Below are 15,584 nucleotides of genomic sequence, written 5' to 3'. Positions count from 1 at the left end.
TGCTGTATGACTCAGGAAACTCAAATAGGGACTCTGTATCAACCTAGAGGGGTGGGATGGGGAGGGAGATGGGGAGGTTCAAAAAGGAGGAGATATATGTATACCTATGGCTGATTCATGTTGAGGTTTGACAGAAAACAACAAAATTCTGTAAAGCAATTATCCTTCAATAAAAAATAAATTTAAAAAATTGTGAGACAGGCTTTTTAGTCTCCTATTGTTCTCAAATAAAACTTGAAAGAAAAAAAATACCTGACACAGAAATTTCATTCAGTATATTGCATTTGAACCATGCTTGGGCAACATTTTCCTTTCTAGTAAGTTTGTTATGCTTTAGTGTTCAGTGAAATCTATTACCCATCTGTTCTTTAACCTTCTTGTAAAAGCTTCTACATTATTTTGTCTTCAAGCGTCAAGGGAGATTTCTGTATGTGGCTTACAGTTTAAGAGAAGGACTAATTGTGAGATGAGTCTTTCTGAAGTGCCAGACCAAAATAATACATGTGTATGATGTGCTCTTCTGGGCTGCAAATAAATATTTAATGAGGCACTGCGGCAAGTATGGTTAATTTTAATACCAATAAGTGCAGTCATCTTATGTTTTTAACATATGTCAGTTCTCTGTGAAATTTTCTCTGTAATGTTCTGGATTTCAATTGATGTTTCATGGTGTTTAGCTGCAATTTTTTGTTGCTGTTTTAAACTAAAATTTTAATTTATATTGGTATCTAGTTGATTTGCAATGTGTTAGGTGTACAGCCAAGAAATTAGTTATACATGTACATATATGCATTTTTCAGGTTCTTTTTCCATATAGTTATTACAGAATACTGAGTAGATTTCCCTGCTATGCAGTAGGTCCTTGCTAACTATCTCTTAAAATATAGTAGTGTGGATATGTTAACACCAAGCCTCTAATTTACCTTGCCCCTAATTTTTCCATTTGGTAACCATAGGTTGGTTTTCCAACTCTGAGTCTTTCCTCCAAACTGCTCCCTTACCAGCTTAACTGGGATCCCAACACCATCTTCCTTTGTCTGAACTCATGATGGAGGGTAGTTCACACACAACAGATCGGGCCACATGTTGGACATTTGTCCAAACTAAAGGTCAAGGGTGGGTAAGCACCTACACTCAACCAACTCCCAGCCCAACCTACAACCCTTTTGGGTTCCTCTCAGATCTCTGCCTTCCCTTCCCCTAAGACCCTGAACAATGAAACTTTCCTTTATTGGTTCAGCAATGTGGTTCAGTGCTATGTGAAGAGAGTGAGGGACCATAATCTCATCCTCTCAGAGTGACCAGTCTGTGCCTTTCTGACTCCCTGACACTGGGGAACCTGCCAAGTTTCCTGCCCAGGATACTCCAAACTAACTTTCCTCCCCACCTCCAGTCAAACACAGAGTGTCCATCTGGCCCCTTCTTGGAGCATAATGAACTAACCTAGTGACCTAGGAACCAGTTGCAGGAGAACTGGTCTCAAGGCCCTAGCTTCAGGCACTGGCTGGGGAGATGTCCCTTCAGGAGGCATATGGCGCAATCACAGCACAGCACAGCACAGGGCTGAAGGGACGTCTCCTCTGGCACCAGGGCCCTGGGCTAGGAAGGGCAGGGGTGGGAGGAAGAGGACTTGTGTGCAGAGCCATAAGGTAGCAGGGCTGGGTGCAGAAAGGCTAGAGGTGGAGTACAAGGGGCCTGTTTCTGGTCAGTGCCCAGGGTCAGGAGGACAGGCCCCAACATGGTCTCCAGGAATGGCAGGGCTGAAGAAGCCTGTCCTCACACAGAGTGGCCAGTCCACATGTCAGGGATTCCAAGGTGCTGTCCTGTGGGAGAGGTGACACCAGCTGTCCTGGATTCGAGTCTGACATACCCCCGCAACAGCCAAGGCTTGTGCCCAGCTAATTCCTCTCAGGTCCTCCAGGACAGGCGTCCACTCTTGGCCTCTGAAGAGCCTGAGGCCTTGCCTGTGAGGAAGGGCTGCCAGGAGGCTGCCTGACATGGCCAGGCTGGGCTCTGCTTAAATCTCTTCTGGAGTGGAGACCCTTGTGCCTGGACAAGTCTATAAAGTCTTCCCTGCTAGCACAGGGTGGGTGCTGGCTGGGCCCCTCTACAGATGTGGTGAGGAAGCTACCAGAGAAGGGCAGGAGGCTCCTTCCCCGACAGGTGCTGGTGTGAGCATCTTCCCTCTGAGCCTTTGGAGACAAGCCCTTTCTCCTGACTCAGCTGTCACAGGGGCCTCAGATGCCAGGCAGGGTGTGGGGCATGAGGGACCCCAGAGTGTGAGGCTGCAAGGGGGCTGGACATGCTCTCCCTGCTGGGGTTCCAGCCCCACAGAGCAGGTGTCATTTTCCCTCCTCCTCTCCGCTGTCTTCCCTCCACTTATCTCTCTTCTGTTTCATCCAATTCCTTTCAGAGCAGACATACACACTCCATATGATATTGTGAACTTTATGCAGAGATGGGGAAAGAGGATGCCATGTGAGTGAAACAAGGGTAGGCCCATCTCACACATGGGAGAGAGCTGAGCACAGGGCAAAGAAGTCACACAGGATTTAGCAGGTCCTGTGATGGCTCCCCAGGTGTCTTCGTCCTAGTTCCCCAAACCCCAGAACAAGCCTGTTTTATCTGAATTACCCAGGTAAATCACAAGTCCTGATAAAAGAGAAGATTATGTGAAGACAGAAGCAGAGGGACATTTGTAGATGCCTCAGGACTTGAATGTGGAGGAGGGCCCAGGAGCCAAGGAAAGCAAGGATTGCAGCTCCAGATGTGAAAACAGCAAAAAGTGCAATCCTAACCTAGGTCTCTGGATAGGGGACCTTCCAACATCTTGGTTGTGTCCAGGGAAACCCATTTCTGACTTCTCACTCCAGAACCATCAGAGGATAACTTTGTGTTGTTCTAAGTCCCTAAGGCAGAGGCAAATTATTGTAGCATCAAAATAGAAGTGAATACAGGTATACAGGCAGGCAGAAGGGAAAAAACACAGGAGAGAATAGACATGCTGGAGGAGAGCAGGCAATCAGGATTAGGTGGACAGTGAGAGATACAGGGGGTCAGAGACAGATGGAGAGACAGCAGATAGAGAGCCTGGAGAAAGGTGAGAGGAGAAGGGCAGAAAGTGTGCTGCTGGGCAGGAGGCAGGAGATGAGGCAAGCTGGCAGGCAGGCAGATCAAAGCTGGAAGTGGGCAAAGGGGCAAGGACAGGGAGAGTGACAGCAAGACAGGATGGCGGGCAGGGGCCCTCAGGGCTTGTCCTTGTCCCCACCTGGATCAGAGAGCTTCCTGAGTTGAAAGTGGATCCCATTTTTGGATCTCTGCACCATGACTGGAGCAGGCACAAGGACCCTGAAGGGATCCGATGACAGCTCAAAGCGAAGCAAGGTCAGGGCCACGGCCACCTTGCATCATTCATGGCAGACTGCTTCCTGATGCAGTTCCTGGGTAAGGAGGGGAAAAGGAAGACAGCGGAGGCTTCTAACCCCTGCTGAGCACAGGGATTCAGGGCTGTCCCCTACATGGCCCAGCCCTGATCCCTTCCTTACTCATCACAATGAACTTGCCAGTGAAGCTTTGGGCCAAACTCTCCCCCTGACCTAAGACAAAGCCCACCTCTCCAAGGACTATCTCCAACTTCCTACTCCTGCTCTCAGCAGGAAACCTGTAGGGAGGCATCAGTGCTCTAAGCCACAGAGTCAAGTCAAGTGGATCAAAATGTGAACTAGTACTTTATTCACTCGTCCATGGGCAATTCCTGGTTTCAGGTCAGCCCAGGGCACTGTAGGGGGCAGGGGTCCTGAGACACCCTCTCGGGACCTTACCACCTATGGTGGAAAAACAGGCTGTTCAGTCCCAAGAGATGATAAGACAGGGTTGTGCAAGGAATCAGAATGGCAACAGGGAGCCTTCCTAGAGAGGACAAGGGTTAATGACCCTGAACCTGCTGATCATTTGCCTCCCAATTAATGATCTGACTTCTTGTCTCCCTTCACCTCCTTGGTCAATCTACCTTTGGAACCTTCCCATTCTAATTCAGAAATGACCCTCCTAACCATCCCTTGGGCTCCTCATCTGGCCTTTTCAGCCTCCATTCCTCCCCTCCCTCTAAACCCACAGTAGCTCCAGGCCTGCTATCTTCCGCATCACAGGGAGCACACGTCCCAGTACCTCAGTGGCATCACAGCCCTCTCTGGATTCTTCCTCACTCACCTGGGATCTGTCCCTCTCGTCTTCCTGACTCAGAGACGGTTGAGGTCCCCTCCCCTCGCCTCTGCCATCCTCATGCTCAAGGCTCCATCCAGTGACCACCACCCTCACCCCCTCTGCTGGCTGCACCTCTTCCCACTCTGGACCCTGAAGGCACCATGGGTGTAACTCAAGGACACAGCACATCCAGTGTCCAGCACAGTGCTGGATCGTGGATCCTCCACAGTCTGCCCAAGGAATGAATGAGTGAAAGAGTGGATGTGTGAATGATGTCTGTCTTGAGGAGACCTGTTGTTGACAGTGAGCCCTGGAGGAGGACAGCATTATCATCCGTGTGTTCCCATCTCCTAGCACAGGTCTTGGCACACGGAGACACGCTTAATACATACTTTCACATTTGAACAATATTAATTGAATTGAAAACAACTCAAATGGACTGAGAGCATAACAAATATTCATTCTGACCTAAAATCAAGCTGCCTAGTGCCTTTCCTCTAGTGGCAGCTGCATGACGTGCAGCCATGTCTACAAGGAAGGACTGGACCGTGGTGTAAACCAAATTCTAGAAGCAATTCAGGAAGACAATTTGCTTCAAAGCTGTTCTGTGAATGTTGATTCACAGTTGAAAATTTCCTAGAACTGTAGAGTCAGAAAAAACTTGTTTCTACTAAGTTACAAAGTCACTGAAATTACGATGCCATGGACTGTATGTAGCCCATGGGATTCCCACCAGTCCTTGGGATTCTTCAGGCAAGAATACTGGAGTGGGTTCCATTTCCTTCTCCAGCGGATGTTCCCAACCCAGGGATCAAACACAGGTCTCCTGCATTGCAGGCAGACTCTTTACCAACTGACCTACCAGGGAAGCCAAACTTTTTGTAGCCTTTACGATTTCACAGCAATCATTTAGGAGTGTATCATCCAGGTTAACAGCTATTTCAAGGGTGCTTTATACTTTACATGCAAGGGATTTTTCAAATGCTTCTGTCAAATACAAGGAAGCTTTCCACCTGTAGGGAAAGAGCAAATTAACCAAGATGACATGGTCAGGCTCTCTTGCCCTGTGGCCTCTTGCTCTTGCCCCACAGTTTGTAAACAATGATTATGTAACAGATGAGATCACTGTATGGCACTGCATTCACACTTCACATGGTACTCGCTTGGACTGGGGCTACTTTTGTTATATAAGCTCCACCTGAAAAGGCCCTGGGGGCAGTGTGTGGTACACCTTAATTAGTTTCACCAAGAAAACCCTGGCTCCTGCTGCATTGGGGCTATATTGGAGCAACATCATGGTTATGTTATACGAGGTTATGTTCTGACTGTGTTCTGGCTGCCTTATGGTTATGTTATGACTGCTGCTACAGCTGCTGCATCAGCAAGGAGACAGGCAGTGTTATGGCAGCCTTGCCAGCCAGGAGAGAATAAATGTGTCTGCAGTTCCTATGGCTCCTCCAGTCTTCTTCCAGCCTCTTAGCCCATGCCTTGACTACCCTGGGCTCAGCAAACAGTGTGCACAGTGTGAACAGCAAGATAGTTGGCACCATGAGCAGGATCAGCAATACACTCCCCAAAGCAGACTTGATTGTCCTCCACTTTACGCCTTTTCTTACTAACATTAGACTCTGTAGAATCTGGGACTATGGTATATAACCTCTGCTATTATATATAGAATTTTGGCAACAGGAAAATATGTCACGGTTATATTAATACACAGTCAAAACTATCGGAGTTACTGCAGAAATAGAGAACATGCTCATGACCGTGAAACCTTCTTCAAACTACAACTGTAGCTGATCCTATACATGGAAGGAAGCTGAAGTTCCAAACCCATGCAAACATGACAGATACTGTGAGGGGAAATTGGTGAATTAAACAGAAAGGCAGTGTACCAACTAGGAATGCGGGAACAGAGAAAATCACCTTTTAAGGTGACTGAAATTGTGCTAACCAAATGTGTAGTTTAACGTTCATGAAAACTTCTAGTGCTAAAAAGTCATACTCCTAAAGTGAGGAAAACTCTGGATACTTTGGATTGGCCACTGACATGGAAATGAGGTCAATCCTTGTGGACATCAGGAGGTCAACGCCATTATGGAGGGCCCTGAAGGCTTTCTTGTACATGGAGACCCAGGCCTCCTTCTCAGCACATCAACATACAAAAACAGAACTTCATGCTCCACATATGAATGTAGACAGTCACATACAGCAGGTAGCAACCAGTGACATCTGCTTCCCCCAGTACAGAGGCCTCACCTGGATCCTCCTGAGAAGGGCAGGAAGGCATGGCTGTGTCGAGTAGAACCTAATGTGAACCAAGATGGGTCAAACACCTGCAGAAAGTACACCAGGGCCAGGACATGTGGGGTCAAACTCCTAGCATCAATCTACCAGGGGACAAGAATCTCAGAGCAGGAGCAGGAGGACAGGTTGTTGTGGAGAGAGCATCCCATCTCCTCCTCCCACCACCATTGTACCTCTGGGTTTGGCCACACCTTTGGGTTGTGATGAAGCCCATAAAAGGAGAGGGGAGGATGATTCCTGTGGGGCAGAGAGGAGAGAGAGAAGCCTGATGGTCCCATAGTGCAGGGCATGAGTGTCTTCACAAACGTCCTGGGAGCCACCATGGGAGCACCCTCCATCACTCTGAATGAAATGATGCTCTTGAAGACAGGTGGGTGGGGAATGACAAAGCACATGAGCACTGATTAGGAGAAGGTGATCAGGGCTCAGGATTAAGAAGTAAAAGAACTTCAAGGTTACACTTAGGAGCAGTTGAGTGACAATTCACATTTATCAAGTGTCATTATGACTCTGAGGAATATGTAGTAACTCACTTAATCCTCACACAGCCCTCAAGGCAAGCACTCCTATATCTATGAGCAGATGAAGCACTTGAGCCTCAGGGGGGTTAAGGGTTGGGTCTATGATTCCACAGCTAGGAGGGAGTAGGGCTGGGATTCAGACTCACTGGGAGGTGAGTTAGTGGGTGGCCACCAACCATGGCAGGGCTCTCAGATACATGATCAGCTGCTCTCTGCCATCTACTAGGGGGCACCTCAGAGAACAGACCAACTGACCCATAACAGTGCAGTCCTTGAGCTCCCTTCTTTACTTAGACCCCATATGAAAGAACCATGCCTCCCCCTTTGTCTGCTTTTCTCTTAAGCCTTCATGTTTCAAGGAATTAGAATTTTAGGCTACATCATACAACTATATAGAAGGGTCAACATTTGTTTCCTGAGCTTTTGCTGCATTCAAGCTCTGTGTCAATCATTTTTTTTCAATTGGAGGTTAATTTATTTACAGTGTTATGTTGATTTCTCCTATACAACAATGAAAATAATGCACAATTACACACACACTTCATGGCAAATAGATGGAGAAACAGTGACAGACTTTATTTTGGGGGGCTCCAAAATCACTGCAGATGGTGACTGCAGCCATGAAATTAAAATACGCTTACTCCTGGGAAGAAAAGTTATGACCAACCTAGACAGCATATTAAAACCAGAGACATTACTTTGCCAACAAAGGTCTGAAAGGTTGTTGAATCATGTGAAGACACTGGGATTCTTGGCCCCCGGAGGAGAAGAATTCAATCCGGGGCCAGAGACGAGGCTTGATCGCTCAGAGCTTTTGTGTAATAAAGTTTTATTAAAGTATAAAGGAGATAGAGAAAGCTTCTGACATAGGCATCAGAAGGGGGCAGAAAGAGTACCCCCTTGCTAGTGTTGGCAATGAAGTTATATACTCTCCAGTGAATCCAGTTGAACTATTCCAAATCCTGAAAGATGATGCTGTGAAAGTGCTGCACTCAATATGCCAGCAAATTTGGAAAACTCAGCAGTGGCCACAGGACTGGAAAAGGTCAGTTTTCTTTTTTTTTTTTATTTTATTTTTAAACTTTACATAATTGTATTAGTTTTGCCAAATATCAAAATGAATCCACCACAGGTATACATGTGTTCCCCATCCCGAACCCTCCTCCCTCCTCCCTCCCCATACCATCCCTCTGGGCCGTCCTAGTGCACCAGCCCCAAGCATCCAGCATCGTGCATCGAACCTGGACTGGCAACTCGTTTCCTACCTTATATTTTACATGTTTCATTGCCATTCTCCCAAATCTTCCCACCCTCTCCCTCTCCCACAGAGTCCATAAGACTGTTCTATACATCAGTGTCTCTTTTGCTGTCTCGTTTTCATTCCAATCCCAAAGAAAGGCAATGCCAAAGAATGCTCAAACTACCGCACAATTGCACTCATCTCACACGCTAGTAAAGTAATGCTCAAAATTCTCCAAGCCAGGCTTCAGCAATATGTGAACCATGAACTTCCTGATGTTCAAGCTGGTTTTAGAAAAGGCAGAGGAACCAGAGATCAAATTGCCAACATCTGCTGGATCATGGAAAAAGCAAGAGAGTTCCAGAAAAACATCTATTTCTGCTTTATTGACTATGCCAAAGCCTTTGACTGTGTGGATCACAATAAACTGTGGAAAATTCTGAAAGAGATGGGAATACCAGACCACCTGACCTGCCTCTTGAGAAACTTGTATGCAGGTCAGGAAGCAACAGTTAGAACTGGACATGGAACAACAGACTGGTTCCAAATAGGAAAAGGAGTTCGTCAAGGCTGTATATTGTCACCCTGCTTATTTAACTTCTATGCAGAGTACATCATGAGAAACGCTGGACTGGAAGAAACACAAGCTGGAATCAAGATTGCCGGGAGAAATATCAATAACCTCAGACATGCAGATGACACCACCCTTATGGCAGAAAGTGAAGAGGAACTAAAAAGCCTCTTGATGAAAGTGAAAGTAGAGAGTGAAAAAGTTGGCTTAAAGCTCAACATCCAGAAAACGAAGATCATGGCATCCGGTCCCACCACTTCATGGGAAATAGATGGGGAAACAGTGTCAGAGTTTATTTTTCTGGGCTCCAAAATCACTGCAGATGGTGACTGCAGCCATGAAATTAAAAGATGCTTACTCCTTGGAAGGAAAGTTATGACCAACCTAGATAGCATATTGAAAAGCAGAGACATTACTTTGCCAACAGAGGTTCGTCTAGTCAAGGCTATGGTTTTTCCAGTGGTCATGTATGGATGTGAGAGTTGGACTGTGAAGAAGGCTGAGCACCGAAGAATTGATGCTTTTGAACTGTGGTGTTGGAGAAGACTCTTGAGAGTCCCTTGGACTGCAAGGAGATCCAACCAGTCCATTCTGAAGGAGATCAGCCCTGGGATTTCATTGGAAGGACTGATGCTGAGGCTGAAACTCCAGTACTTTGGCCACCTCATGAGAAGAGTTGACTCATTGGAAAAGACTCTGATGCTGGGAGGTATTGTGGGCAGGAGGAGAAGGGGACGACAGAGGATGAGATGGCTGGATGGCATCGCTGACTCAATGGATGTGAGTCTGAGTGAACTCCGGGAGTTGGTGATGGACAGGGAGGCCTGGCGTGCTGTGATTCATGGGGTCGCAAAGAGTCGGACACGACTGAGCAACTGATCTAATCTGATCTGATCTCAATGAATCCAAAGAATGTCTGGAGGTTGTAAAGACCTCACCAGACCTACTCCCATAATTTACATTTTAAGATAACAGAATTAGCCAGAAGGTTTAATCCAGAGACTGTCCTCAGGCAGGATACATCCTTGTAAAAACCAGGTCTACTCCAATAATTTACATTTTAAGATAACAGAATTAGCCAGAAAGTTTAATCCAGAGACTGTCCTCAGGCAGGATACATTATTGTTATATAATCCAAAGGAAGGTAGAGAAGGAAAAAAAGTTTGTCCTTTCTTCCTCTTTGAGAATTCCAGATCCCTATCTCCTTGGGGACCCCTAGACTCCCTATCAACCTGCCTAGGAATGACTCTCTCAGGTCCATCTAGTCAAAGCTATGGTTTTTCCGGTAGTCATATATGGATGTGAGAGTTGGACTATAAAGAAAGCTGGGCACTGAAGAATTGATGCTTTTGAACTGTGGTGTTAGAGAAGACTCTTGAAAGTCCCTAGGACTGCAAGGAGATCCAATCAGTCCATCCTAAAGGAGATCAGTCCTGGGTGTTCATTGGAAGGACTGATGCTGAGGCTGAAACTCCAGTACTTTGGCCACCTCATGAGAAGAGTTGACTCATTGGAAAAGACCCTGATGCTGGGAGGGATTGGGGGCAGGAGGAGAAGGCGACGACAGAGGGTGAGATGGCTGGAAGGCATCACTGACTCGATGCACATGAGTTTGAGTGAACTCTGGGAGTTGGTGATGGACAGGGAGGCCTGATGTGCTGCGATTCATGGGGTCACAAAGAATCAGACACGACTGAGCGACTGAACTGAACTGAACACAAAAAGAATTTTAGCAGCTGGGAGAAGTGTAATGCTTATAGGAATATACAGCCAAAATTTTGTTGGGATGGACTACAGAAATAGAGAACACACACATGACTGTGTAACTTTCTTCAAATGGCAACTGTAACTGATCACAGACCTGACTTGAAACCTCAGGGCATGGAGGGCAGCTGGAAATCCAAGCTCATGCAAACAGGACAGATATAGAGAGGGGCTAGTTGGTGAATTAAGCAGAAAAGGCAGTGCGCTGGACTAGGAATGTGGTAAGAGAGAAAACCACTTTTAAAGATGACTGATAATTGTTAAAACAAACATCTGAAGTTCAACTTTCATGAAAACTTCTAAAATTAAAAATCATACTCTTAAAGTGACCAAAATCCAAGAATAATTTGGACAGGCCACTGACATGGAAATGTGGCCAATCATTGTGGATGTCAGGAGGTCAATATCTCCATGGCAGGCCCTGATGCAATTCTTATACATGGAGACCCATGCCTTCTTAACAAACACATCAGCATACAAGAACATAACTGTGTGTACTTCATATGAATGTAGACAGTCACACACATGGGGTAGCAACCAGTCACACCTCTTCCCCAAGTACAAAGGCCTCACCCGATCCTCCTGAGAAGGGGAGGAAGGCATGGTTGTGTCCAGCAGGACCTGGTGCAGACTAGGATGAGTCAAACACCTGAAGAGAGAGTACCAGGGCCAGGACAAGTGAGGTCAAACTCCTCCCACCAATCCACCAGGGGACAAGTATCCCAGAGCAGGAGCAGGCGAAGGAGTTGGTATGGAGACAGCATCCAATCCCCTTCTCCCTTGGCCATCATACTGAAGAGGAAAATTTAAAACCTTGCACCCAGCTGGAAATAACCTCATGCTCTTTCTGCTTCTGCAACTCAGCTAGCTCCTGCAAAGTCATGTAAGTTACATAGTTTCAGAAAGACAGAAACTTACAATGCTAGCAGCTGAAACTTACTTCCATCACCCATGTCAATTACCCAGCCCCTGTAATCATGCTTAACCATGTTTATGGAAAGGTCAGGCATCTCCCCTGCTGTGTCCTAACTGCTGCTTCTGCCTGCAGGACACCCCTAGTTTGAACTAGCCTATAAAGAGTTAGAGATGCCCACTAAAGTCTGGTGTCATGCCCTGTCTATAAAAGCTCTGTAACTCGGTTTTTCAAGCCTCAGAACTGGAAGTGTTAACTCCTCTGGGCTCACCAGCGTAGTAAACCTGAAATTTCCGACTTTCCGAATGCGGTGCTTGGTTTCTTGACAGACCAACTTCTGCAACAGTATTTCCATCACTCTAAAAGAAATGGTGGTCTTGCAAGACAGGCAGTCTGGGCATGACAAAGCACATGAGCACAGATTAGGACTAGCTAACCATGGCCCCAAATTGAGAAGTAAAATAATTCACAGGTTACATTTAGGAGCAACTCAGGTGACAACCTATATTTATCAAGTGCCATCATGGCCCTTGGGGAATGTGCAATAACTCATTTAATCCTCACACAGCCCTCAAGGAAGGTAGTCCTGTCCCTGTGATGAGATGAAGCCCCTGAGCCTCCAAGAGGTAAGGGATGTGTCTATGATCACAGAACTAGGAGTGGCAGGGCTGGAATTCAGACCCACTTGGAGGTGAGCCAATGGGTAGCCTCCAGCCATGGCAGGGCTCTCAGACCTCATCATTGACTGTTCTCTGCCATCCATCAGAGGGCTCCTCAGAGACTGGGCCATCTGACCCATAACAGTGGAGTTCCTGAGCTCCTTCCTATATTTAGACCCCATATGGAAGAATCACACCTCTGGCTTCTGTCTGCTCTTCTCTGAAGCCTTCACATCTCAAGGAATTAGAATTTTAGGGCCTATTACAAGATGACATTCAGGAGCAAACATTTGTTTGTTGAGCTTTTGCTGTGTTCATGTTCTGTGTCATGCATTTCACACACCTTATCCTAGCTCAGTTCAGCTGCTCAGTGCTCAGTAGTGTCTGACTCTTTGTGACCCCATGGACTGCAGCACGCCAGGCTTACCTGTCCATCACCAACTCCCAGAGCTTGCTCAGACTCGTGTTGTCCCCTTCTCCTCCTGCCTTCAATCTTTCCCAGCATCAGGGTCTTTTCTAATGAGTCATTTCTTCGCATCAGGTGGCCAAAGTATTGGAGTTTCAGCTTCAACATCAGTCCTTCCAATAAATATTCAGGACTGATTTCCTTTAGGATTGACAGGTTTGGTCTCCTTGCAGTTCAAGGGACTCTGAAGAGTCTTCTCCAACACCACAGTTCAGTGCTCAGCTTTCTTTATGGTCCCTCTCACATCCATACATGACTACTGGAAAACCATAGCTTTGACTAGACAGATGTTTGTTGGCAAAGTAATGGCTCTGCTTTATAATACGCTGTCTAGGTTACTCATAGCTTTTCTTCCAATGAGCAAGTGACTTTACAGAGTAAATAATTACCTTAAGTTGGGTACAATAGTCATGTCATCACACAACTAGAAAAGCACACGTGGATTTCTGATCTACCACGTGGTCCTACAGAGTGATTAGCTGAGTGGTGAGATGAAGTTTATACATACAGGTAAGGAGTGTCCAACAGGGAAGGTGATGGGCTTGCTGAGCTCTCTGCCAATAACTGGTACTGGTGGGTAGAATCTCAGTGCCTCCTGATACACATGTGGTATAAGGCATCTGGTCCAGATGGTCCCTGAAAGGAAGCCCACCTGAGGGCAGGCAGGACTCGACAACCAGGATTCTCTCTACCTAGGTGGGACAGGATTCTTCCATCTCCAGGACACTCACCATGTGATGGAGGCACCATCCCCCAGGAGCCTCTGGATCTCTTCTGTCACCTCTGCTGATGCACAGGGTGGGAGACCAGAGAATAGAGGATCCAGGAGATGCCACTGGTTGTTGTCTCCTGACCCTTGAACATGACCTTGTCCACTTCGGCATGGAGGTCCTTGTCAGACAAGCTGCTCCCAGTCTTCATCTGTGGAGGCAGGGCCAGTGTGCAGGGTCTGCCCTTCCTGTGTGCTTCTGCCCAAAGGCTCAGGCCTCTCCTGCCCACACTCACTCTGGCAAAGAGGAGGATGTCCAGGAAGTCCAAGGGCCTCCATTTCCTCTCCTTCTCCAGCTCTCCCTCCTTCTGCAGGTGAGACTTTCTCCCCTTGATAATTGAATCTGTCCCAGAACAGTGGTTCCCAGCCAGAGCTGAGGACTCTGGGGGCCCAGATGCAGCCCCATCATAGCTGCAAATCTTACCTCTATATGGCAGTAGCATATGTGTGTTGAAGTGTGTGCCACATAAGATGGGTAATAATGTGTCCATGTGTCTGCAAGAGGGAACAGGCTTGGCTGTAGAAGAGAGTTTCAGCATTTGACAATGTGTTTGTGCACTTCCAGTGTGTGACGTGTGTGTCTCTGGGATTGACCGCATTATTCTGGGGGGCTGTGTCTGATGGATGTTTGACAGATATATCTGTTTGAGAGTGAACTATGGATTGAGCTTGGTGTGATATGTGCAGATGAAAGAGAGGTGGACTCACCACCATCAGTTGGACAGAGTAGGCCATGTGCCCCATGGAGGGCCTCAGGATGTCATGGTGGAAGGCTGAGGTCAGCATCCCCCAGTACTGGCACCACATCTGCCCCTCCAACAGGAAAGTACCATTCCCTGGACCACAGATGGATGTGTGTGGGGGTCGGGGAGACTGGATCAGAGGAGTGACTGGGGACTGCATAGGAGGAACCCAGATTGTCAGAAGGAGGTATGTGACAGGAAAAGTCAGGAAGGCCAGTACATTTCCAGCAAGTGAATTTCCAAAATTGCTGTACCATTTAGATGTGACAGTTTGAGATAAAGGTTAAAAAAGAGTAGGAGAAACAAGAACCTACAGTATAAAACGAGGAACTACGCTCAATATTTTGTAGTAAGCTGTAAGGGAAAGGAATCTGAATCCCTGTGCTGTACACCTAACACTGCAGAACAAGGTAAATCAACTGCATGGGAATAAAAGTTTTTTAAAATGAGTTATAAAAACTCATATATGTTTGAAGTATGATCACATTCTGAAAACATTTAAAAATCTGTTTCCTTTGATAGTCGTTATTACTTATTTATTGTACAGAAAAAATTAAGAAAACTGAGACATCTCAGAAGTTTTATCCATAGTGATACATCATGAAAGAATCCCCTCCTTTCTAGTATATGAAGAATAAAATTGTGCAGCTTATAGGGTTATTTTTTTAATCAAAAATTTTTAAAATTAATTTAGTCTGTTGTGCTAAACACAGGTTGTGCTGGGTCTTCGTTGCTACCTGCAGCCTTTTTCTATTTGTGGTGAATGGGGAACACATCTGGTGCTTAATAAGAGTTCATGTTAATAGTACTTGTTATCTCTTATTCTTTAGATCTGAGAAAACACTACAGAGAGTTGTTGCTACTATCATGACTATTTTTAATAATAATAATACTATGAACGGCCTTCCCTTCCTGATGATTCTCAGCTATCGACCTGTCTCACCCACTATGAACTTACCTCCCATCCCTGACTTTCTCAGGCTTCAAGGATGGCTGGTAGAGAGTCGCATACTGATGATGAAGGGCCAGTCTCTGTTGGAATTTCACAGACCCAGGGCATGTACTCCAGAGGGAATATTTGCTCCTGCTGGCATGTGGGTTTCATTCTACCTGTCCTTGGCAGGACCACCTTCATGCCGTTAGGGTCAGAGGTCACAGGGCTAACCTTGCTCACCCATGGAAATTGAGGACAAATACATGGGAATTTCTCTGTCCTTTTCAGAAGTTGTTGCTGACTCTGTTCCTTTGGAACTATAACAAGAGCAAAAAATAAAAAATAGCAGCAACTCTGTTTCAAGGTCAAGTGCTTGAGGTAAGGCTGAATGTTTGCACAGGCATGGCGAGATGGTTCTGAGGGTATCCACAGAGATCAAAGACTAGAACTGCTGAGTCAGACTCTGATCCAGACTTCTACTATCTCTCCAGAAC

At 46.3% G+C, this 15,584-nt stretch overlaps 1 pseudogene; it reads right to left on the bottom strand.

Annotated features, from left to right (window-relative positions):
- Positions 1-3,173: 3,173 nt before the first annotated feature.
- Positions 3,174-15,291, bottom strand: LOC109556882 (cytochrome P450 4A11-like; annotated as a pseudogene).
- Between the last annotated feature and the right edge of the window lie 293 nt (positions 15,292-15,584).

The sequence above is a fragment of the Bos indicus genome, chromosome 3 (assembly GCF_029378745.1).
Source record: "Bos indicus isolate NIAB-ARS_2022 breed Sahiwal x Tharparkar chromosome 3, NIAB-ARS_B.indTharparkar_mat_pri_1.0, whole genome shotgun sequence".
NCBI lineage: Eukaryota > Metazoa > Chordata > Mammalia > Artiodactyla > Bovidae > Bos > Bos indicus.
The sequence above is the reverse complement of the archived record's forward strand: the minus strand, read 5'-3'. Positions and strand labels throughout refer to the sequence as shown.